Source organism: Excalfactoria chinensis, chromosome 3 (assembly GCF_039878825.1).
Source record: "Excalfactoria chinensis isolate bCotChi1 chromosome 3, bCotChi1.hap2, whole genome shotgun sequence".
Lineage (NCBI taxonomy): Eukaryota > Metazoa > Chordata > Aves > Galliformes > Phasianidae > Excalfactoria > Excalfactoria chinensis.
In genome coordinates, this window is record NC_092827.1 from 51620620 (window position 1) to 51643781 (window position 23162).

Genomic DNA, 23162 nt, shown 5'->3' on the forward strand with positions numbered 1-23162 from the left:
CATTAAAAACCCATCTGGACACGATCCTGGGCAGCTATCTCTAGGTTGCCCAGCTTTAGCAGTCAAGCTGGACCAGATGACCTTGAAAGGTCCCTTTCAACTTCAGCCACTCTGGGACTCTCACTAATTCAGATGAAAGAAATGCCACAAATAATTGATATTAACGAGGTTGCACAGAACTGCTCATGTCTAGTACAGAAGCAATAAGAGTTCAAAGTGAAGCAGAAATAATTTGAGAAATAAAAAAAGTTATTCCTAATATTAAGTGTCTAAAAGTTAAGTATTTAGCCAGATCTGGGCTCTAATCACGATGGTGTGGCCCATACCTCCTGGATAGAGTGGACCATGAGGCAGGCTCTCTCTGAATTCACACTCAGGATTTGTCTCAAATAGAATTACTTCTCCCATTTCAAAAGGAGACCAGGAGAAAACTACAGCAGAGTATAAGTAAAGTAGATAAAGTAAAGTGTGATGAATTTGAGTTCTTACAACTTGCTTAAGAAAGCCAATCCTGTAGCAAGTCCAGGGTAGAAATAGTAGTTGTAGTGTGTTTTCCAAAGTCCAGGTTGTTAAGGTTCTCTGTTACGAATATCAGTGCATTCTTCTCATTTTACAAAGCAGAAATTATGCAGTTTGGCTCTCTCTTTCCTTGCTGTTTGGCCTTGGATTTTCTTTCTAAATTTGAGAAGCACATAAAACATGTAAATGACACTATAAGCTGGTGAGAATTCATATACAGTTTCTAGGAACAGACATATTACAGAATCATTACACTGTTAGCATCTATCTGTAGTCCTCTAAAAATCATTACAGCTTTTAAAGAATTCTAATTAGGCATGTCTGAAGTGCCAAATCCAGGTGGATTTTCACCCACTTCTAATAATATGATTGCTCTGAGCCCTCGTTGAAATAGATCATATCTCTGGAATCTAGCTGTAATGGAGATCAGGTTATGACTTATCCCATAACCTCCCAAGATACAGTTAAGTTGTTCTGATCCAGCCTGTTTTAAAGCACTGCGGGACTTACAGCTGTGTGCCTGTTACTATATCCTTCTGTTGCTTTCATTCACTAATGAAACATTATTAAAGCAGAAAGGAGAATGATGAGACAGGACATTCTTCACTCCTTTTCCTGTATATTTGCTGCATCTTTTCATTTATAACTTCCTGAATTTTCTACTAATACTGTTCTCTCCAGCATACAGTCATAGAATAATACTGTATCATCAGCACCTGCTTCTCACGTGCTGTGTTAAAAGACCTCTTTGCTAAGGGAAAAAAAAAATAAAATTCTAACCATAACTATGAATACCCACAGCCATTCTTTCCTTAGCAACAGATTTATAAAATAACATAAGCAAAGTGCCATTTTATAAAAGTCTCCATCATCAATTTATACAGTGCCTGAATCTATGTTACATTAACAAATCTGCTACAATTAAATCCTTCTGATGGCAGCTATCTAAAGCAGTCTATACATATCCCTTCGACATGGCTAGATCAGGTTCAAATCAATTCAATGAAACAAGCTCAGTGATTTTTTTGGTCACATCTCAGTACCCAATATAAAGAAAAAAAGATGTGGTAGAAATACCTAGTATGGTAGCTGCTCTAACTTTAAGCCTTCACATTTACATCTCTATCTCCCTAGTTTCAAGATTGTACTGTATGTTTACAGAGGCCCTAAAAGATTTACCAGAAAGAATACAAGGGTCTTGTTTTGCAGGCAGGTGGTATAAAGACTCATTGTATTGTACAAGTTAATGTTAATGTATATCACCTATGTAATAAAAAGATTTGGACTCTACTGAGAAAGCAGTAGATTTAAGCCCAGGTTACAGTGAAGTCAGTGAACTCTCTGAGACTAGGATTTCACACACTATATTCCTGATCCTTCCAGTTCAGTAGATTTCAAACAAAGAGAGTAAGATAATCTTATAGCTGAATTTGTTGCTCCATTTTTATTTAAGCTTGGTCATTATAATTGGAATCACTACTCTCAGGCTTTGAGGCTAGGTGAATTCTAAATATATTGCTAGTCAGTCACAATCTGTGACAGTAAGCTTGCCCTCAAACTCTAAAGTCTGTAAGTACAAATGAAGTCAATCAAGAATTAATCTGAAAGATGATGATTATTGTTACTGTTAAGGCAAAGTAATCTGAAATCTATCAAGTTTTTTAGCATGCAGTCAATAACATATTCTTATAGAAGTCCTCCAAGATACACAAAATGTGGAAGATCAGGTCTGATGTGATTCTACAGTTCCCTTGCCACAGGAGGAACTGAAACAACTTCAGTTTCTCAGTTCACCAGGGATTTAAACCTGTTTAAGTTTAGAAGAAGCTGTGACAGCAGTGTTTGGAGAGTCTGCAATTACAGAGGTTCTGGGTAGCTTAGGAGCAGACCTGGTGAAGCAAATGGGTTTTGAGTCACAGTGAGTTCCAAGCTCCCTTTCTAGTTCTACTGCTTTTCCATTGGGTCACTTAAAGCATGTCCAGCCCTCTCTGCATACCCCAGTTTCTCCATCTGTTAAAAACAAAAAAGGCTACTTTATGAAGCACAATGTCAACTTCAATATGAGAAATAGCCATTTTATTTTACGATCATATTCATCATATCAAAGATCTGGAACTACAACCCTCATGGAAGCTACTAGAAATTCCATACACTCCAGTATATCTAGCCAGTGGCTTTGCCCATACAATTACCCATGCAATGGGAGCAATAATGCTGCTTAGTCCCAAACCCTGACAGACTCATATGGCAGTACTAGACTACATATGTATAGCACAGAATAGGAGTAGCTAAATAGAGCCTACATCATAAATTATTTTAAAGGCTTGGACAATATTTGAAATGTTGAAATTTGCTGTACTGTTCATTTTGGCAAGCCTAGAGCACTCACAGAGCTCTCACTTGCTTCTGATGCTATTAAAACTATAAGGCAGAGATGAGCAGAGAAGGACTGCCAAATATGCCATCCTCTGTTACTCTTCTTGCAAGACTCCAAACATCTGGAAGCTTATGAGAAGGAGAGGGACTGACTTTCTACATAATCTGAAAGTGATAGGACAAGAGGGAATGGCTTTAAACTAAAAGAGGGAAGATTTAGGTTATGTGTTAGGAAGATTTTTTTTTTTTACTCAGAGCATGGTGAGGCACAGGAACAGGATGCCCAGAAAGGCAGTGGATGCCTCATCTCTGGAGTTCAAGGCTGGGTTGGATAGGACCCTGGGCAGCCTGGTCTGGTGGTTTGCAGCCCTATCTATGGGGGTGGAAATAGATGATCTTTAAGCTCACTTCCAACCCATGCTATTCTATGACTCTATGGTTCAATGATTCAGTGATCTAGTACAAGTGACATGATGAAGTATTCTAGACTGGATAGTTCCAAATAGTTTTGGTTAGGCCATACAACCACAAACATGCTCATGTTTTTTCCTTTAAACTATCCATCAAGTTGATATATAACACTCACTGGAGGTGAATCTTAAAAATGAAAACTTCATTGATGAAATTGCTCAGAGGAATGAGAACTTATAAAAAATTGCAAGACTGCCTGAAAAGTGGCAAAGGCTGGTTGGCTGTTCATGTATGCCTTTCACAGTGCTTTAATATGTTTACTGTAAGTGTTTGGAGGTTTTCAAAACAACTGTTTGTGGGTCATGACTGACTGATCTGAAGACATACAAGTCAAACACCAAACAAGGTTGGCAGGATAATAGGTGGGATAGGGAAATGTACATGTTTCAACACTTACAGAAATACTAAACTTCTGGAAGGAAAAAATAAAATCATGGAATTTGTACCCATCTGTCTGTTCTTAAAATGCCTTGTAATAAGCACAGTTTAGCCAGGGATACATACTGAATCATACAATATTTGATTTTGAAAAAATTTTGTTATGATTAAAGGAAATAGCAATGATAATCATCATCACAAAATAATCATATAATTACGTCCTTGTGTCTATATTTTGCAAGAGATACGTATTGAGCTAACCTTTGGTGCACAGAGAATTAATGCTGTCATTTAGATTTCTGTGGTCAGCAAGGAAAATGGGCTTGCCTTGCTGTGGAAACAGCCTGTTTCACTGAAAATCTTAAATATATTCCATGCATCCCTCTGCAACCCAGGACTGGAAATAATTTCAAGGCTACACAGTAAACTGGTATCCATGCTGTAAGCATTATATCAGGCTAAACTGCTCAACCTACAGGACCTCACAGTATGTTGGCCACAGTTTTACTTACAGCTCTGTGACCAAGAATTTGATAACTCCAAAAAAACACTAGAAATGATAATACTTGCAAAAGGAATACCAGTTGCATAAGCAAAGTCTATGTAATGGCCAGCTAATTAGATTTTCCCAAAAACAAGCTTCAAGGAGTGAGAAAAAGGTACCTATGTACTAATAAGGCAGAAAGAAGCACAGTTAGATATGACCCTTTCTTTTTCCAAGTGAAATTTGTAATGACAGTTGTGGTTGTAACATACACTCTATTGCTCAAATACTATTAAAGCAGCTTACAAAATATGTCTTTCAGTGTCTCTAAATATCCAGCTTTATTATTGCTTTTTTATTACCATGTGACAACCACTAGTTGAACCTGCATAACTGTTTGCACAAACCTTATGAGCAGAGCATCTCAGATTCCCTTTGCTGGATACAGAAGTGACTTAGTAATTTTTAGAGGATCTCTTGTACAGAATCAGACAGCTGGATTTTGCTAATGAAGAGTATCAGGATGCAATAGCATACTGGATTTGCTGTGATTTAAAATGTTAGCTAATTGACTGTGCCAGAATAGCAGGTCAGCATAGGAATTTTGCAACATTTCTGATTGTTTTGAAAGCTAATGAAAAAAGTCATTGATGATGGCTATATTGATTATCATTTGTACCTATCCACCTCCCAGTTTCCAATTCATACTCTATATCCATTCAGGATCATCATCTCTTTTAACCCAAGAAGAGGAACAAAACTGTGACAATAGGTTAAAAATTATACAATTATGAAATTAATATGTGAAGAAAATGTTACTTCATTTTAGTCTTTCTAGACAGTGTTCCCTCAGTGTTAGGCACCTTTATCTTCATTCTCATTTGTGTGCTTCCAGTGGCTTTTTAAAACATATAACCCCTATTAAAGCATAGCAATACAAATTTCACCAGTGCAAAAGGAACACCAATGTTATTATATAGTTTATGATTTACAATGCAGTGAATATGGAAAAGAAGCAAACCAGAAACACCTAGATAGCTCTTCTCAAGATGGTACAGCTCAAAAAACACCCTGTGAAACTCAAATGTAGTAATGAAGAAAAAGGCTAGTTCTTCTGGCACCAAAGGTGGGAGTTTTATTATTCTCTTCAGTGCAAGTAGTACTGACGCTCTATTTCCTAGTTACTCTGAGGGATACCTCATAAACCATTACCATGCTTATGGCAAAAGAGCATATGGTGTAACACCGTCTTTGCCCTCAAAACTTCTTTGCCTGAAAATAATCAAGGTGAAGAAACAACAAACCACCTACTTTCAGGTCTTTTACTTTACAGTCTTCATTTCCTGGAGAAAATTTATTTTATAAAAGATTGGATTTTCCACAGCATGATAAATAAAGCATTGATTTTAACAGTGAAAATAGCATTTCCTCCCTCAAAACTGCAACAAAAAACATTCTCTGGCAAATGTTAAATGAAAATGTGTCATCTTTGAAATGAATACCTGAATGAAACAAAACTTAGTCAAAATCTTTTTGACTAGGACGAGTTAAGAATGAAACAAGCTTCAAAATCAAATTACATACATGAGCGAGAATAATAAAGAAATTCATAGAATTACATTGGATAGAATAAAAGTTTTACAAAGAGTAAGCTCTTTACTTTCCAAGCTTTAGGGAATAATTCAGGTACTGTCTTCTACCAGTTGTTAGAAGGAAATGCTTCCACTACCCAGCCTGTTTTACTGTTAGCATTTTAGGACGTGTATGTCTTTCTCTGAAGTCTTAGTGTTTCATGTCTTAATCACTTTGAGTCATAAATCCAAAGTGGTGTCACCTTAGTAATGAGTAGTCTCAGATATGATGGAAATTATTTATGAAATATCCAGAATGACATAGCCCAAAGTAGCTGGTCACATCCAAAGAACTTTCTGTGAGCCATCGTGTTGGTTACTACTTAAGACTTTTGGAGAGTAAATTATTCTACAGCTGAATAAAAAAGAAAATCCTGATGATACTTGCCCTTGTTTCATACAATGCTAATTCTAGTTATGAAGTCAACCATCCTAGAAACTTTCTATGAAATTGAATTATTATTATTTTTTTTTAATTATGAATACAGAATTACAAATGCAGTAAGTATAAAAGTAGCCCTGCATAAAATCTCTACTTTACTTCCCTCTATGTCTTTCAAAAAACAACACCTAGGTTGCTCTGAAAGTAACGGTTCTGATTTGTCTCCATGGAAACTACAACAGATACAAAAAGCACAATAAGCTGATTCAATATAGCAAAATTCTCAGCTACAGAACACTCTTTTTCAACATTCACCACCGTTAGCCATACATTTTTGCCAGTGATGAACAAAAATCTGTATATTGCACTCACAGTCTGCACCAGCAGAGGTGACCCACTCTCACCACTACTGAAACACACCCCAAACACCTCACTATGCTCATAGGTACTTTTCGGTCTCCACAAAAGTTTGATGAGCATCAGTGAACATCAATAGATGCCATTTCTTTCTGCATGGAGAAGTTCCTTTGTTTCACACACACTTCCACATCAAATGCCTTTTCATCAGAGTACCCTTCTACAGCCATCTGTTACACAGCAACAAAATACACAAGCAATACTGAACTATTACCTGTTCCTATAATGCAGCCTTCTACATATATGATCAGTATCTACCCCAGTTTCAGTGAAGACTTCTATCGTCATTTTAGGCCGTTACTGAGTAATGGAATCACACCCAGAGACACAGCCATTCTGGCTTGGTAGCATGAGTTGGGGCAGAGCAAGGGCAGGTGACTTGAATTAAGCAAAGGGTTATTCCATACCTTGTGGCATTTTCCAGAAAGTTATAAAGCTGTAGGGGAGAGGGCTAGGGGCTGATTAATGCTCCTTGGTTGGGTGTCAGTGGAAAGGTGTGTTGGTCATTAGTCATCATTTGGCAAACAGCTACTGTACTGTTGACTGGGGATTGGCCAGTGCATAGTGAGTAGTTATGTTGTGGTTGTATTTGTATAATTGTAGTTGTATTTTTCTGTTTTCTTTTTCTATATTGGTTGATGGTTTTTATCCAATTCTCTGCTTTGTCCCACTTGAGGGGGTGCATGAATGGCTGTGTGGTGCTTAGCTGACTGCTGAGTTAAACCATAAGAGCTTCCTAAAATGTTGTTTCATGAAGCCTGTCTTTCAGTTGAGTCTCTTAAGGGAAAGGAACTGGGCCATTTGATCAACAGCTTTCTTTATCAGCTCCGGAGGATAATCAGATTTCCAAACTACCAAAAATGTGATGAGAAGTATCAAGGATTACAGTTTTGAAGCACCCCCCCTTTATATCCCTGTTCATTCCATGTACACCATATGTCTTCTACCACATGGGCTCTCAGGAGAGCAACATCATACAGAGAGGGTCTTACAAAATATCAGTTGAGTATGACTAGTGAGTATTCTTAATAATAAGATGATACTTAGTAAATATTACTTATTTTCTTGCTTTTCCTGTATATCAGGATAGTTTCGTTTATCTTCAAGATGTATGTAGTCTTTAAGACATAAAACACACATTTGCTTCTATCATAGCACTTTCTTAAAATATATGTATTTTAAAACTTTTTTTTTTTAATTATTGTTATTATTTTTAATGGGATTTTATATACTTACACTACATTTGGAAGAGATTTTTTCTTTTTTTAGGCATCTGGACAGCTCTGCTTTTCAGATGGGCTCCAGCATAGATAAAGTATTCTATTGCTGGCCTTTGAACGCAGCAGTGGAAATATTAAGTACTCTGGTTTAGCTTTGACTATTGAATCTTGGTTGTCTCTGTTGCACAAAGTGGTGAAATAGGGGAAAGAACAGAATATCTCTGTGTGAGAGACAATTTTTCATCGTATACATCACTGTAAATTTGGTGCTGTGATTTGAGAAAGCCAGCTAATCTTCTACATTGGCATACAAATAATTTAAAGCAATAATATGAGTTTTTTCTTATGTATTTTGACTCTCCCACTACTTATTCTCCCTCTCTCTTCCTCCACAATAGATGGATAAAGCACATGTGCCAACACTGAGGCTTTCTAGCCAAATGCCTTGTTGAGTTCAGCCCAGGTGTCTGCCTAACAAGGAGCAGAGCGTTCCTTGTACTGTCCTTTGTGTATTAGCAAAGGATTTGCTTTCACCACTTTCCAAGCTGTGTAGCAAGTGCTTATAAAATATTATAGCAAATAAGAAAGAAATTGTATTGTACATACAAGGTCAAAAGCAGGCATACAAAACTGCACAGAATGAATGCGAAGGTAAGAGTCACTCCATAGAAGAGTTTTATCTGAATGATTTTTAAACCAACCAATGCCCACATGTCACTGGCCAAGTGCACAGACTTCCTCTTGAGGGTATTGATGGAAGATGAGAGAGAGTAAAAAAAGAAAAATAACTGCTGTCAATAATAGTATTGAAACAACTGGTGACTATGGAAATCCTCCTAAGATTGAGGGGGAAAACAGGTTAGCTTACGTACATGTAATTAGAGAGAAGGAAAAGCGGAAAGAATGTTTCTGTGCAGATGGAGAAAGAAGGACAGAAAAGCTGATATTAGAGAACCATATCAATGAGTACTTCATAGCTGAGAGGAGACTGGTGTGCTTATATGTTTGGCATAAGGTTTGTCAGGCAGCCTTGGATAAAGCTAGATGCTTGCAAGCAGAATGATAAGGGAAGATCTTGGTTGTTAATGGTGAGTCTTGGTGAGTCAGTGATCTTAACTGGGGAGATTTAGACAATAAAGAGATGGAGATGGTGACAGGAATTCAGCAGCTCTGACAATGTTATCTGTGAAGACTGTTATAATCGGGAGGGGGGGGGGGGGGGGGGAAAGACTGTCTCAGATCAGGAACTCGGTGAAATCATAGGAAGATGGGGAAAAAAATGTGTATTCCAGTTAGTGAAGTCCTCCAGAGTATTTGATATCTAAACACATACCATCTGATTTTCAGAACCATGGTATGTTTTGCTTTGAAAAGTGCATGCATAACTAAATGGCACAAATTAAACACAAAAACTGAAGCTTGTAAAGAAGCAAATATTTTCAAACCTTTTAGTTAAGGGAGAAAAACAAATAGGAATACAGGGCATTACCCTCAGTGATGCTGATGCTTCACAACTAACAAAAAAGCATAGTCATATCTGTCCTTTTGAAAAGCATCACGTCTTTCAAGATTAGCTTTGTGTCTATTTGTTGTTGCAGAACAGTGTTGGTTTGTTTTTTGTTTTGTTTTGTTTTTAAACTTCAGAACATGACAGGAATCCATTACCTACCTAACTCAGGGATGTATACTTCAGTCTATAGGGCAGTGTGACCTGAGCTGACACTGCGATGATTAGTGAGGTTCATATTAAACTCCTCAAGTGTACAATGAGAACCGACAGGGGGTAGTGAGTGTTAGGACTGCACACATCTGTCTATGTGATCAGAACTACCAATCTACTTTTATGAGATTCTTTTAAATCAAAGAATGATCTTTGTCAGGCCCTGGGGGGCCTTTACCAGCAGTGTGAAGAGTACTTATTAACCATAAAACCACATTTAAACTGATAATATTCAATATTCCTGCAGGGGAATGAAAATCACCAGACTTGCTTGGGAAAAGATAACTCCAATACATGACCAACAGACACACACCAGAGACCATGGCCCTAGATTTTCAAGGCTACACACTGTATCAGGAGTGGCCTCCCTGCATGGTTTAGAATAAATTCGGGTCCTGAAGATTCAGTTAATTCTCTGACATCATGCCTGCAGAACTTCACTAGAGGCATAGCTGATTTCAAAGTAATTTCCATATTTCTGTGCAGACTCCACACAAATAATTACACTTCTGTTGTAATTATTCTGTTCAGCTGTTGACCTTACATCAGCTCCCCAGTATAAGAGAGGAGAAAGTTTGGTCCCCTTGAGCAAGTATCTTTAATGTTCTTTTTTTTATCCTTAGCTTTCAGTGGTATCTGCAGTAAAACAAAGGAGGGATACATTTTTGGCAGTTACATGAAGAATTCAGACTTAATTTCATCAATTTGGGACACTACTCTCTTTCTATGTGATCAGAATATACATTTTTATCTTAGAAAGGCATGATCCTCCAGAGCAGGGTAAGGTATCGGGGAAAAATATGGTGGATAAGAAATGTCACAGTTATAGCAAAAGGCAAACATGATGAAAAGAAGCCAGAAAATAAATAAGGAACAGAGAATCAGAATAGTTTTGGAAATTGTTCCAAATTCATATATCTTTATATCGTGCTGCTGTCAATGTGTGTTGACACTGCCATCAGAACTGGACTCAGCATTTCACAGAATGCCTTGACTGGAAAGGCTGCAAAGATACTTGTGAGTCTCTCTCATTGAGAACTCCCCTCCAAGAGTGAAATGAACGCTCAGGGAGTAGAGAGATGCCCAAAGAGGTTCCCCATTGCTGGAGGTGTTAAGGTCAGTTTGGATGAGGCCCTGGGCAGCGTGATCTTGTGGGCGGCAGCCTTGCCCATGGCTGAGGACTGGAACTAGATGATTTTTTGTAAAAGACATTTCCAACCCAGTGAGTTTGGTTTAGAGGGAAAGACAGTAGTGCAAAGTGGGGGGTGGGGGGAGACAAAAAAGAAGTTGGCCATCTAACCTCATTTCTGACCTCCACTCTCATGTTCTTGCTCTGTAGAGAGTCTCATTTTAGTCCTACTCAATAGAGGTAGACACTGGAAGGGATTAGAGACTAGATTTCAGAAAAAGCACATGATTTATCTGTATAAATATGAACTAGAGAGAAGCCTCAGCAACATCCTTTCAGAAATATGCATGCAAAATGGTATAGCTCTTCTTTTTAAGGAACTTTGAATCAAAAGCCTCATGATATTGTTTTACAGTATCTGGGGAAATTCTGTTGAAGACAGATTGGTATGAAATGATTCCATTTTATTTGAAGCAAGCTTCTCTGGTGGGTTGGCAGTACTGTAGTAGATTTCTTTGGGAATTTGAGCTAACTCGGACATTTTGAGTTTTCTCTCTTTGCTGAGATCACATGTAGATGAGAAGGAGAAAAAGTGAGCTCCCAGTGCAGGAAGAGAAATGATAGCGAAATTCCCCTGTTGTGTACCGCTAACACTGATGAAAAATAAATGCATGGGTGTCTGTGAGTCCTTCTGGATGAGCCAAGAATGTAATCTGTACCACAATAACTAGCAGCTTTTCTTTGAGAACACAATATATGTTGCAGTCAGAATTGGGTGTGGTCTATAAAGGTTATGCTTTTCATAGTTTATCTGCATAGGTTAAAGGACCACTGAACATCTTTGGTAGCCTACAGTATATTTCAGAATATTAGATAAAATTAAATAGATGTATGTGTTTGTGTATGTGGAAATGTGTGTGCAGTCTGATTACCTCAAAAGCTTTAGTGACTTGCAACTCTGAAACTTCCTATCATAATATCTAAGTTCACATGTTGAAAGGAAAAGACAACAGAGACAAGGAGCGAGTACTGGAATCCTTAACAGGCAAGGCCTTGTTTGCTTTAAAAAAAAAAACAACAACAAACAATGAAAAAACAGACCTGTGAAGCATTAAAATATCTTAGTTTTCTTTGTAAAACCAGGAGGTGTCCATTTCAACATCTGAAATACCGGCTACATTTATAACCATTTTTACAGTCAGATCTTCTCTAAAATGTGGACGATGCCTGCTTTTGTGTGGCATAAAGCATGCTGGAGAGTTAAGGCACGCTTTTTATTTGTGTAATTGCCAAACAAAGCCAATGGAAAAGAAGTATCATGACTTAAAGATATGAACTATAAAAGTGGCAAGCACGAGAACTGGGAACTGCAAATGAAATAATTATATAGTAATCATCAGACTTAAAAATAGATTGGTGATGAAGATTCCTCAGGGCAGGCTGCTTTTTGTAAAACAAAAGAAATCCCTAGCTATGAATTAAGTTTGGTTACACAATGACTGATGCCATCATTTGCACCTGTATGGAAACTGTTGAGTCACGGCCTGAGGCAAGCACTGAGTCAGCCCTAGGAGCTCCACTGAAGGCAACTCAGCTGTGCAACTGTAAGGGGTGGAGCCTGGCTGCACCTCTTCTAGACCCCATTTAAGGGCAGACTGCCACTGAAAAAGGATCTCTTTCTGGAGATTATTTCTCTTGGTTGTTTTTTGGTTTTTTTTTTTTTTTTTTTTTTTTTTTCCCTCTCTCTCCTGTGAGCCTAGGACATGGGTGAGTGTTTCATTAATCTGAATTGTCTCTTTCCACCATGATATACTTTCTAACTATAAAAACCGTAAAATACCGCCCTAACCATGTCACTCTATTAACTGTACATTTGTTAATTGCACAGCCCCTTATAATTGTAAACGCTTTGTTCCTTTCCTGTCTCCTTCACAGAAATTACAATCAGGGTAAGTATTCACTGGCTCTTTCCTTTATTCACAAGTTCTGCAATGAATCTAAAGTATGAAAGCAGCAGCAATGCTGAATTATTATTTTTTTAATTGCTGGAGCTGGAAACAGAAATGTATGAACAGGAATGTAGTGGAAATGATAAGTCATGGCCTGAAACAGTGCTTGAACATCTGGTGGGAAGGCAGGGCCAACCCAGAGGAGCTCAGGTGCATGCAGTGAATGAAGGGCTCCACCCCATTCCAGACCTCATTTAAGGGCTGGCAGTGGAGGTGAGAGTATCTCTTGCTGGAGATTCCTGCATATCTGAGGCCTTACAAAAGGTAGACAGCTTTTTTCTTCAGTCTGGTATCTGTGGCTGCTGCATTTGGATTAGTTCTCATTTGCTGTAGCTAAAAATCTGCTATTATCATCCCATTATAGCATTACAAGGAGACAACACCATTTTTATATCTTCCTCCACTGATCCAAGAAGCGTGGGAAGCTCTGTTCAGATTTTGAGGTTTTGTTTGGAAGAGTTTAGGGCAAACACAAATCCCTCCATGCATGCAGCTGATGGCAGAAGCTCTATACTGCAGGTGTTGGGCTGAGCTCCCCCATGCAGGGGGCCTGATTTTGGTTGGGGCAGCAGAGCAGAAGATGCTGCTGCGTGGGCATAGTGTGGGACAGTATGGCTTTGGGGGTGGCTGACCAGCACCTTGCACTGCAGGATGCTTAAGCTGTGGGGGGGCTAGTGTATGGGTCACCTGGGCATAACACTCTTGGCCTTGGAAAGAGAAAGGCTGCTCTGCCATGGCCCTCGTATGCTATGAAATACACCTCAGAAACAATGGGGAAACTAAGGACACCTGTACTGCTGTGTTTCTTTTGCATTTCATTTCAAAGCAATGTGACAGAATTCATCCGAGTCCCCATCACCTCTGGATGCTCCTAAAATCCTTTCCACAGCCCTTCCTTGCCCTCCCTCAAAGCTAGTCCTACCTCTTTTATATCCAAGTGACATAATAAACTTTCTCAGTGCAGCACTTTCAGATAGTCAAAAGGCACTTTCTCTGTAAATGCCTAGCTTTTGGAATTAAAAAATAATAGTGATTAATAACTTCATTCCTAAAGCACTCCCCCTGCTGATAGACCTAGATAGAACTATATTACATGTTTAAGTATACAATAAAGTGTAGAAAAAATGTAGAAATCATCACTGAGCAAACTGTGATAATCTGCAATAAGGGTAAAATGCTAGAAACAACGGGGGGTAAATTCCAAGAAGAACGCATATTATGGTAGGAAGATATAAATACAGATGAATCGTATTAAGAATTTGATAAAAGAGGACTTTCTTGCATTCCTTAATAAGGAGAAAGGGGGACTTGTGACTTCAGTGCAGAGCATCTTCTGTGGTTTATTTCTGCTTCAGTGCATGCTAGCTGCTGGAAAGTGGCATTCTCAAGAATGGCCGTGCTTGATTGGGGACAATGCATGCAAAGGGCTCAGTGTGTGTTGGTTGTGCTGTCTTAAAGCATATGAGTCTCAGAGGAGCTCAGAACACTCTGAGGGCTGAGAACACTCTCAGTTCCTAACAAACCTTCCCTGCTCAAATCAAGCTGCTTTTCTTGAGCAGGCCATGTAAAACAATCCTGTACCATACTAACTACCAGAAATGGAGACAAGCTCGGATGTTGACAGCTCTGAAAAGCAGGGATGGAAGTAGACAGCATGGGAGAGGTGCAGAAGGGGGCCTTACTGACAATCATGATAAATGCTTGTGGCTTTTCTTTCACACTTGTAAGTGTAACAAACACCAGACTAAGCATTTACAGGTAGGAATTTGGGCAGTCTTTATTTAATGTTAAGCTCCACGTGTTATACTATTATGTGGCTTTATTATTACAATCTGTTCCTACCTCTCCCTCTGCTGGCCCCTGTGCCCCCAAAGCTTCCAGTGCAGTCAGACATTGAAACTGTGGATGCCCTGTTTCTACTGAAATCCATCCCTCAAGTCTTTAGAAACAATCATGCATTTTCAGGGACAGTAAAAATAGTCTTTGTGTTGCTGAGAAATCTGTCCAACTTCTGTTTTCATAGGAAACATTTTTTACATCATATCCAATGCTCTTTCCTGTTGGTAGCCTTCACAAAAATGGAAAATAATAATTTTCAGGTTGGATATTAGGAAGAACTTTTTTTCTGCAAGAGCAGTCAGGTACTGGAATAGCCTGTTGAGGTGGTAGAGTCACCATCCCTGGGGGTGTTTAAGAAATGTTTAGGTGTTGTACTAAGGGACATGGGTTAGTAAGGAAATATTGGTGATATAGGTGGATGGTTTGACTGGGTGATCTTGGAGGTCTTTCTCAACCTTGGTGATTCTATGAAAAGTGTTATGACTGCAACCCATTAAAAAGAAAGTCAGCTTTTCCAGGGCATTACACAGATAATCCAGCCCACATGTAGCTAGCTCTATGCATGAGTGAGCAATCCCAATCCCACTGACTGCAGTGTATCTACTCACATGTGCAAATCAAGGCAGAATTGTTCTGTATGCACGGTCTGAGCTTTGCTTCAGTTCTGAAACAGAGTAAGATTCACATGGTTGTGATTCACATTGAATTTGAGCCTTGAATTTGAATGTGCCAGCTTGTCATCAAGCTTGCTGGCTTTTCTTTATTTCATTTTTGGCTTTTCCTTTGTCTATGCAAGCTTCTTATATTTCAGACATATATACATTTTGTGAGACAGTTCTGCCTGCTGAGCCAGGATCTTTCATCAAGGAAAGAAAAGCATACTGCTTGGTTCTTAGAGAAAGAATAAAACATTTCTTGCTTTTTGGAATCCATCCAAATTGTCTGTGACACCTTTAAATACCAAACAAGTACTGCTATTGGTCATAAATTAAACTGTAAGTGGATTTTAAAATACACATAGTCTGATTAGCATGTGCCTGAGTATAGCAGTCAATAACATATCCTTATTTGATTCTACAGCTCTGATAGTCTCTAGGGAACTTGTTCCTCAGTTTTCTATGTTTAAAAAAGTAATGGATTCACTATGTTTTACAGCATAATTCACTTTTTAATGACAGTATCCCTCTGTATTCTATCCTCAAAGCTACTAGAAGCCATGCTTTGGTGCCTTTTAATTTTCTTTCTTGTGTCTTCAGCGACAATAAACCCAATATGACAAAAGGAAATCCCCAACCCCAAACAAGTAATTGTTTCATGTTTTCTTACAAGAAAACCAAAACAGCTCAGGTGTTTCCAGTGGTGAATGAGTAAACAGAAAGGCAGTTAGACTTTCCAGTTTTACATTTTTTCTATTTTTTATCATCTACCTATGGGCCAAAAGTTTTGCTCACATCTCCCAGTGCAAGTGGATAGAATTTTCTAGCATTGTTCTATAAAGTAAATGGGAAGAAATTCTTCTTCCTGTTCATGCATTGGGAGCCAGCATCAAGAAACAGGATGTTGGAGTTTATCAGTTCCAACACCATGCCACGCTACCATGACTGTGTGGTTTGAGAACAAGAGTGGGACCACATCTGGACAGTAGGGATTAGAAGAGAAGAAATACAACCAGCTGTGCTTGTTGTGAAGACGTGAACAGTAAAGGAAGCTGTATTTCTTCTACTCTCTTCACATGTATGACAGCCTTATGGAACTAAGTTTCAATTAAGGGATGTGAACATAATGTGTGGCCTTGTTATATTCCAGAGCTCCTCTCTCTGTTAGGAGAGCAGGCCCAGTTTCTTCCAGGTGGGCCAGCCCCTCTACGTACTCATGCAGGATTATCCCTGGGGACCATTTCAACGAATAAAAGTGATATAATAGGATTCAAAAACACATTATTCTTTTTAAAATCACTAAAACTTGTGTGTGGAAAACTGAAAATTCCATCATGAAGCTGCAAACTACTTATCTGCAGAACTGTTTATATTAAATTTGTCCATTTCTCACAGTTGCAGTAGAAATAAAGAAAATGTAATGACTGTTATTATATTTTATTTTACTTTGTTTGAAACTTCCTTAATGTTTTTCATTAGCATACCATGTAGAGAACCAAGTTCTGCCTTAGGATGCACCAACACATTGATTATCAGGTAGAATCTGAATAGTCAAGAGCAGAATCTAACCTTTGTGTAAAGTTGTCAAGAAAAATAATACAGTAGATATGTATTTAAACAATAGCATTTTGCTAATTTAATATTATCTGTGTGAAATGTCATATGTGGTCAGAGTACTCAGAACAGTATATTTATATGCTTAAAGGGTAGAACTAGACAAGGCACTCCATGTAGCACTTTATAGCACACTGATTTATCTTATTATACATGTGCCAGGGAATCAAAGAGATCTCTTGTCTTCATGCTATGCTATCTTTTGATTAAGTACTTTTATAAAGTGATAATGATATTAGAATTTATCTTACTATAGTATGTTTTATCTCCTGACTCTCTCAGTCTCTCAGCAGTTTCCGTATGGCTACTTGATACTTTTAAAACTTGAGATTACTTCCAAAACTCATGAGCACAAGAGAGTTATTATTATTAAAGACTATTTTTCCAAACTTAAAAAAAAAACACCAAACAAAATAAAACAAAACAAAACAAAAAAAACCCCACACCCAGCAAACCAGAACTAAATGGAAAGGGTTCTATAAATAGATATTAACGGTAGACTGGTAGGCTTCCATAACATATATCTGTGCAGAGTAGTTCCGTCTCTGTGTACTGGATACTGTAACATACCAGATCTAATTTGACCCCTTCATATTACTTTGTTGAAATTAATACATTGGGATAATTAAGAGTAGATTTTGGAAAATTATATCAAATTTAAAAAAATGCTAGAATAAATCCCATCTGCAGTTAAATAATCCAAACTCTCTTTACCTTTTTTGCCTTAACTATTTTTATTTTTTTTTTTTTCTTATTTTTTCCCCTCCCTTCCATTTCTATAGAATCTCGGAGTGGTTTGGGTTGGAAAGGACCTTAAAGACCATTTAGTTCCATATTTTTTTCCCAACAAGAAGTACATATATGTTCTTTATCGAATGTATAATTAGGATATTTATGGTTACAGTTTCCCATATCAATTCATAACAATCCAAATGTTTCTCTGGTGTGAAATGCTTGGGAATCTTTAATTCACATGTGAGACTTCAGCCAAAGGTCTAACTGGTGCTCCAAATCAACAGATAAAAGTATGCATTTGCACATCTGTTTAAACCACCCAAACAATTGTTTTGTTTTGTTTGTTTTCAAACTAAACCTCAAGATACTATTAGGACTGTGCTTAAATGGTGTCCAAACATATAGGATTTAAAAGCATATCTGGTGGTAAAATGAGGAATGGTTTATAGAGATGAAAAATTGGGACATCAATTTGGTCAGGCGTGCACTTCAGAAAGCCGAAATCTATGATGTACAGCCCGGCATATGGGCTTAAATTGTTGCTATTCAGTTACAAAATTCACAGTTTTGGCATCCCTGTCTTACATTGTTCCTTATGAGTTTATAATGTATAGGTTACAGCCTGTCCTGGTGGACTCCAGAAGCCCTCCACTATAAGGAGACCGTTCATCATTGTATCTCTGAGCAGCCTGGGGTCTGTAACTTCAGTACTTACGTTTGCTCTTTGAGCAAAACAGAGAGCACGCTGTTAAGTATTTAGCTGTTATCCAAATGAAACTCATATATTATAGTTTTAAAGTAAAAATAAAACAGAACAACACAGTTTTAATTGCCATTTCTACAATAAAATCGTGGCTTATTTATAAGTTGGGATTTTATTACCTTCTGCAATTTATACCCACTTTATCTGGAAGTTCATGGTGGGCAACAAATAACTGCTCACAATTTTTTGGGTCATTTTTCCCTGAAAACACAATGACATCTTAAAATATGGAAAAGCAATTTATAACAGAAATGAAAAAAGCTTACATGGAAGATTACATAAAATACATCTGTCTTTTTAAACCACAGAGATATATAAACAACTCATTAAAAACTGAAAAAGCCAAAGGAAAGGACAAAAGATCCTTTAATGTTAAGACATTTTGAACAGATATTTTTCTGCTTTTAAAAAGACAGGATGTTACTTCATTCCTAGGAAGAGAATCTCAAATGAACAGGGGAAAATACCAGAAATTTCAATGAGCACTGTCCCTTAGAGGGCTTATGTTAAAGCTTTAAAAGAAAAAAGTTGCAAGTGGGGATGTCATTTTAAATAGAATCCAGGTTCTTATTTCTCCATTGCAAAGTGTTGTCTTTTTTTTTTTTTTTTTTTTTTTTTTTTAATGTCAAATGAAATTTTAAGATCACATATGAATTTGCAACTGAATCTTTTACTGCCAAATCTGATTCCAATCCTTAAAAAATCTGTTTCTGTAATATGGTCAGCAATTCACTAACTTCTAAAAGGTAGCCAGACATACTGGCGAAAAAATATATGTGGTTAATCAACTCAAACTATGTAGTAGTTTGGGAACAATCAATCAACTTCCAGAACCTTTACAGTATGAAGTTGCTATGAGGATATCCATGAGCACTGGTAATACATAAGGCTAGCGTACACAGATGTTTTTGAGATAATCCTATCTGTTCTATTTGGTTCCTTATTTTCAGGATGCTTCTAGCCAAGTATAGGTTTCACTCTTAGACAAAAATAAAAAAAGTTTCTGATGATAATAATACTGATATAGAGAGACAGTAGGTGTCACTTTGCACCAGGTTAAAATAAGGACTGTCAAAAATGAGCGTTGTACTCCAGCAGTGGTAGTACCATGGTATTTGTACTTCTACGCAAGAACTTAGGCGCTTGAAGAAGGACTTGGGTGAAAATATCAATCACTGTGTGCAGCATGGGGATTCTAAGAACTGCCTCAGAGCTAGTCCTGGATGCACCCTAGAAAGATGCATATTCACTTGAAAACATTGTTTTTGTGCATAAGCTGAGCTGCCTGCTTCCATCTTGAAATTTAGGCATGCTCAGCATCCAGGAGACCTCCACTCAGCAGCTTAAGGGGCCTGTTAAAATAACTTACATAAAGTCTCTCCTAAAGCACAGCATAGGAACAGTCACACATAAAATGTAGTAACGTTTTTCTAGACTTCTTTGGAATAGCTGGAGGAGAACTACCAGCCACTTTCTTGTTACCTGTAAAACATAATTCTGTGGTTTGGGCATTGACCAAAGAAATCATGACCAAGGCTGAATTCCTTGCTTTACCTGTGAGGATTTTAACCCTTATTTCCTGCTTTCTAACTTAACTCTTTATCTATCATGTTGCTGCATTGCACTCTTAGAGAGGTTTATGTGTGAATATTACTTTAAACTCTTCATGAATAAATTAGCAATGTGAGCACAGGCACACATTCCTGCAGCTTCTGTGTGGAAACAGTATCTAACTCACTGCACCTTCTACTGAAAATTATGGGATTACCTTTAATCTTCTTAATAAATGCTTTGAAACATTTGTGATTAAAGCAGACCTAATAACCCTGTCATAAAAAAAATGGAACTCCACATTTTTAAACTTAAATTGTCCTCAGTGAAAGGAGAAAGAAAATGTGATTTTTACAGTTTTGCTGCCCCACATGAAACTTTTCAAATCTGAAATTCTAGTTCCAATTGGAGCTATTTGCCTCAGAGATGTTCTCATCTTGGAGTGGCTTCATCTAGATAATTTGATGCTTTGGTTTAGTTTCCGTTGGTAGGAATGGATACTGAATAATGCTCTCTGCACAGAAATGAAGATAGACGTATTTTTGTAATAAATAAATAAAATTTGTAAATAAATTGTGCTGTATACGTAGCTTTAGTCCACAAATGGTGCAAGTTAACTTAATTGTTAATATGATATTTGAAAACAGTTTAGTATTTTTCTGAAGATATTATGTTCTCTTAGATCAAGATGGAAGATTGGGTCAGGTTAAGTACAGTGCATTTGGAAAACACAACTTTCATGAAATAGAACCCAATTTTTGTTTTTCATTTACTTTGTTCTTCAGTTGCTCCAATGATGTCAGAGGTGAATTTGATAAACATGAATAAAGCAAGTGGTCTGCCTTATAATGTAGTTAGAAGGCATTTTCTGTAACTAATGACATACAACTTGAGGAACTGTTCTTGTTTCTAGGTAGGTAAAGAGAATTTTATGACCTTGAATGTTTTTCTTTTCTCTTAAAAGTTAACAGCAATTCTGCATGCAGAACTTTTGTGATCTCAGATCATTAACAGAATCTGTGTCTAGACTAAGCATTTCATTTTAAAGCAAAATATTTATTAAAACAACTTTTCTTCAATTTACATAACAAGGCTTAAATTTTAGGGTTTTGTTGCTACAGATGTTGATGTCATTGACACCTAAACCAGGACAGAAAAATGCCCTTTTAGAAGTGTCAGTGACATCATAACTAATTCAGGGTGTACACTGCACCCAGAACTTCTAGGCCCACCAAGGGAAAGAATCAGTGTTAAAAGATGCTTTTGTAAAACACACTCCTCCCTAAGACAAAAATTACCCAGGATCTTTCTGTTGACTAAAAACTTAAAAAATAAGAGGGAAAAAAAGATTACTTTTCTGATCTCACAGAAGACATCTAAAAGTACATGTAAAATATATGTTTCAGAATTTTAAGTGGTTTCCTTCTAACAATAGAACTGCACACTCATCACTGGTCATAGGATTTGTGTGGTTTGGGGTCAGTGTTATGCTAAGGCTCAAAGCATTTGTTCTGGAAGAATGGCAACATCAAAAGGGAACTGGTAGGCTGACATTGGCGACTTCAGGCTTCTGAAAGTTATATGATCACTTCAGATCTGATGCTTCCAAAAGTCCCATGAGACATTAAAACATCTGACCCACTAACCAGCTCCTAGTCTTTCCCAGATTATTCTCAGCAGAGGTACCTTCACAAACCATGATAGAGTTCAGAGAAAAGTAAACTCTTCCCGCACAAGTCTTTTGCAACTCTCATGGGGCTGTGATTCACCTCTTTGTGTACTAACTGGCTGTTTTATGTCCATTACCAGCTTTGTATGGCATTTCCTTGCAGGAGAAAACTCGTGGACTGCTGGTGCACACAATGGTTTACTGGAGTAGCGTGCCAAGATATGAAACAGTAATAAACTAAAGCTGTGTTTTATTACTTATCCATTAATGTTTCAGCAGCTCTCATTTTTCTTACTATTTTGCTTTTTACACTACTTACTGATGTAGAATCTCAGTTCCTTATGTCTTAAGACTCTGTGTGGGTTTAGATATTCATTGTTCGTATCCCTTGCAGCTCTCTAGGATTGGGTTGTCTCTTCCCATGTGAGATGCAGCATAATAGTGAAAAAACAATTATTTTCCAAATGCAGTGTACATTTTACAGTCTTAAATATTCCATGCATACGGATATAAATCCAAACATTTTAGCATGTGTTGTGTGTAGGTATATCATATATATTATGTCCATTCATTTTTATATATATGTTCTCTGTTCTGTGTGTACATGCATACATTAGCACAGCACGCATAGCTGTTGTGCACATGGATTAGCATCTTCACCTTTCAGTTTTAACCCATAGAGCACTACTCCTATTTATTATGAGAGACTACCTTTAATATAGGGCCCCCGGGAGCTGTTTTAGACTGTAGGGCTTGATCTCTTCCAGTTCATTCCTAACTCTTCTGCCTCATATTTTCCTCTTTAAGGCTCCTGGGTGCTCACTATTGTACCGTACAATGCTGAAAAATTCTACAGCGATAGCTAGAAGGTCTAGAAAAGATAAAGTCAGTTTGAGGTAATCTGAGAAAATGAAGAGATCCAAGATCCTTTCAGTACCTTACCTACTGTCCTGTGTGACCCTTTGAATGTAAGGGACTTAAAATGAACCATTGTTAGCTTGTTTTGTAAAAACTCATAATTTACTTCACAATAAATTCAGATAAAGCACGTCATCAACAAAGTCGCAGCTTTCTTGCGTTACTCAGGTAAGTAGCTACCATGACGTTAATGCACTTAGAAAACATATTTTGCATTCATTGAGTTTTTGAAGGTCTCCTAATGGATGCCCCAGTGCTTCATAACAAGTAAATGTTGAGCAGAGACTGAGAGGGAGAGGAAAAGTCCATAGTTCTGATGAAACAAGAATGGTAAAAGAGTAACAATAACATCAGTTGTGAAAGTACCAGTTATTTTCATGATAAAAGGTCTTATCCATCTGCCGTTTCATTTAATGGCAGAAAGTGGAGGCAGACCCTCCATGTCCAGTTCTCTAGTCTGGATATTTCTGTAACCTTTAAAACCACTTCCGCAATTTCTTACAAACAAGGATTACCAAACTGGCAACAAACTATAAAAGTAAATGCATTTACAATATGCCCTCTAGATAGCTTTACTGCCACGGAAATAGTTTTGCTATGACCGTGGGATGTAGAAGCATAAGTCTGGGGAAACTACACACTTTGTAATGATAAAATCCAATAGGTTTTAGCAGTACATTT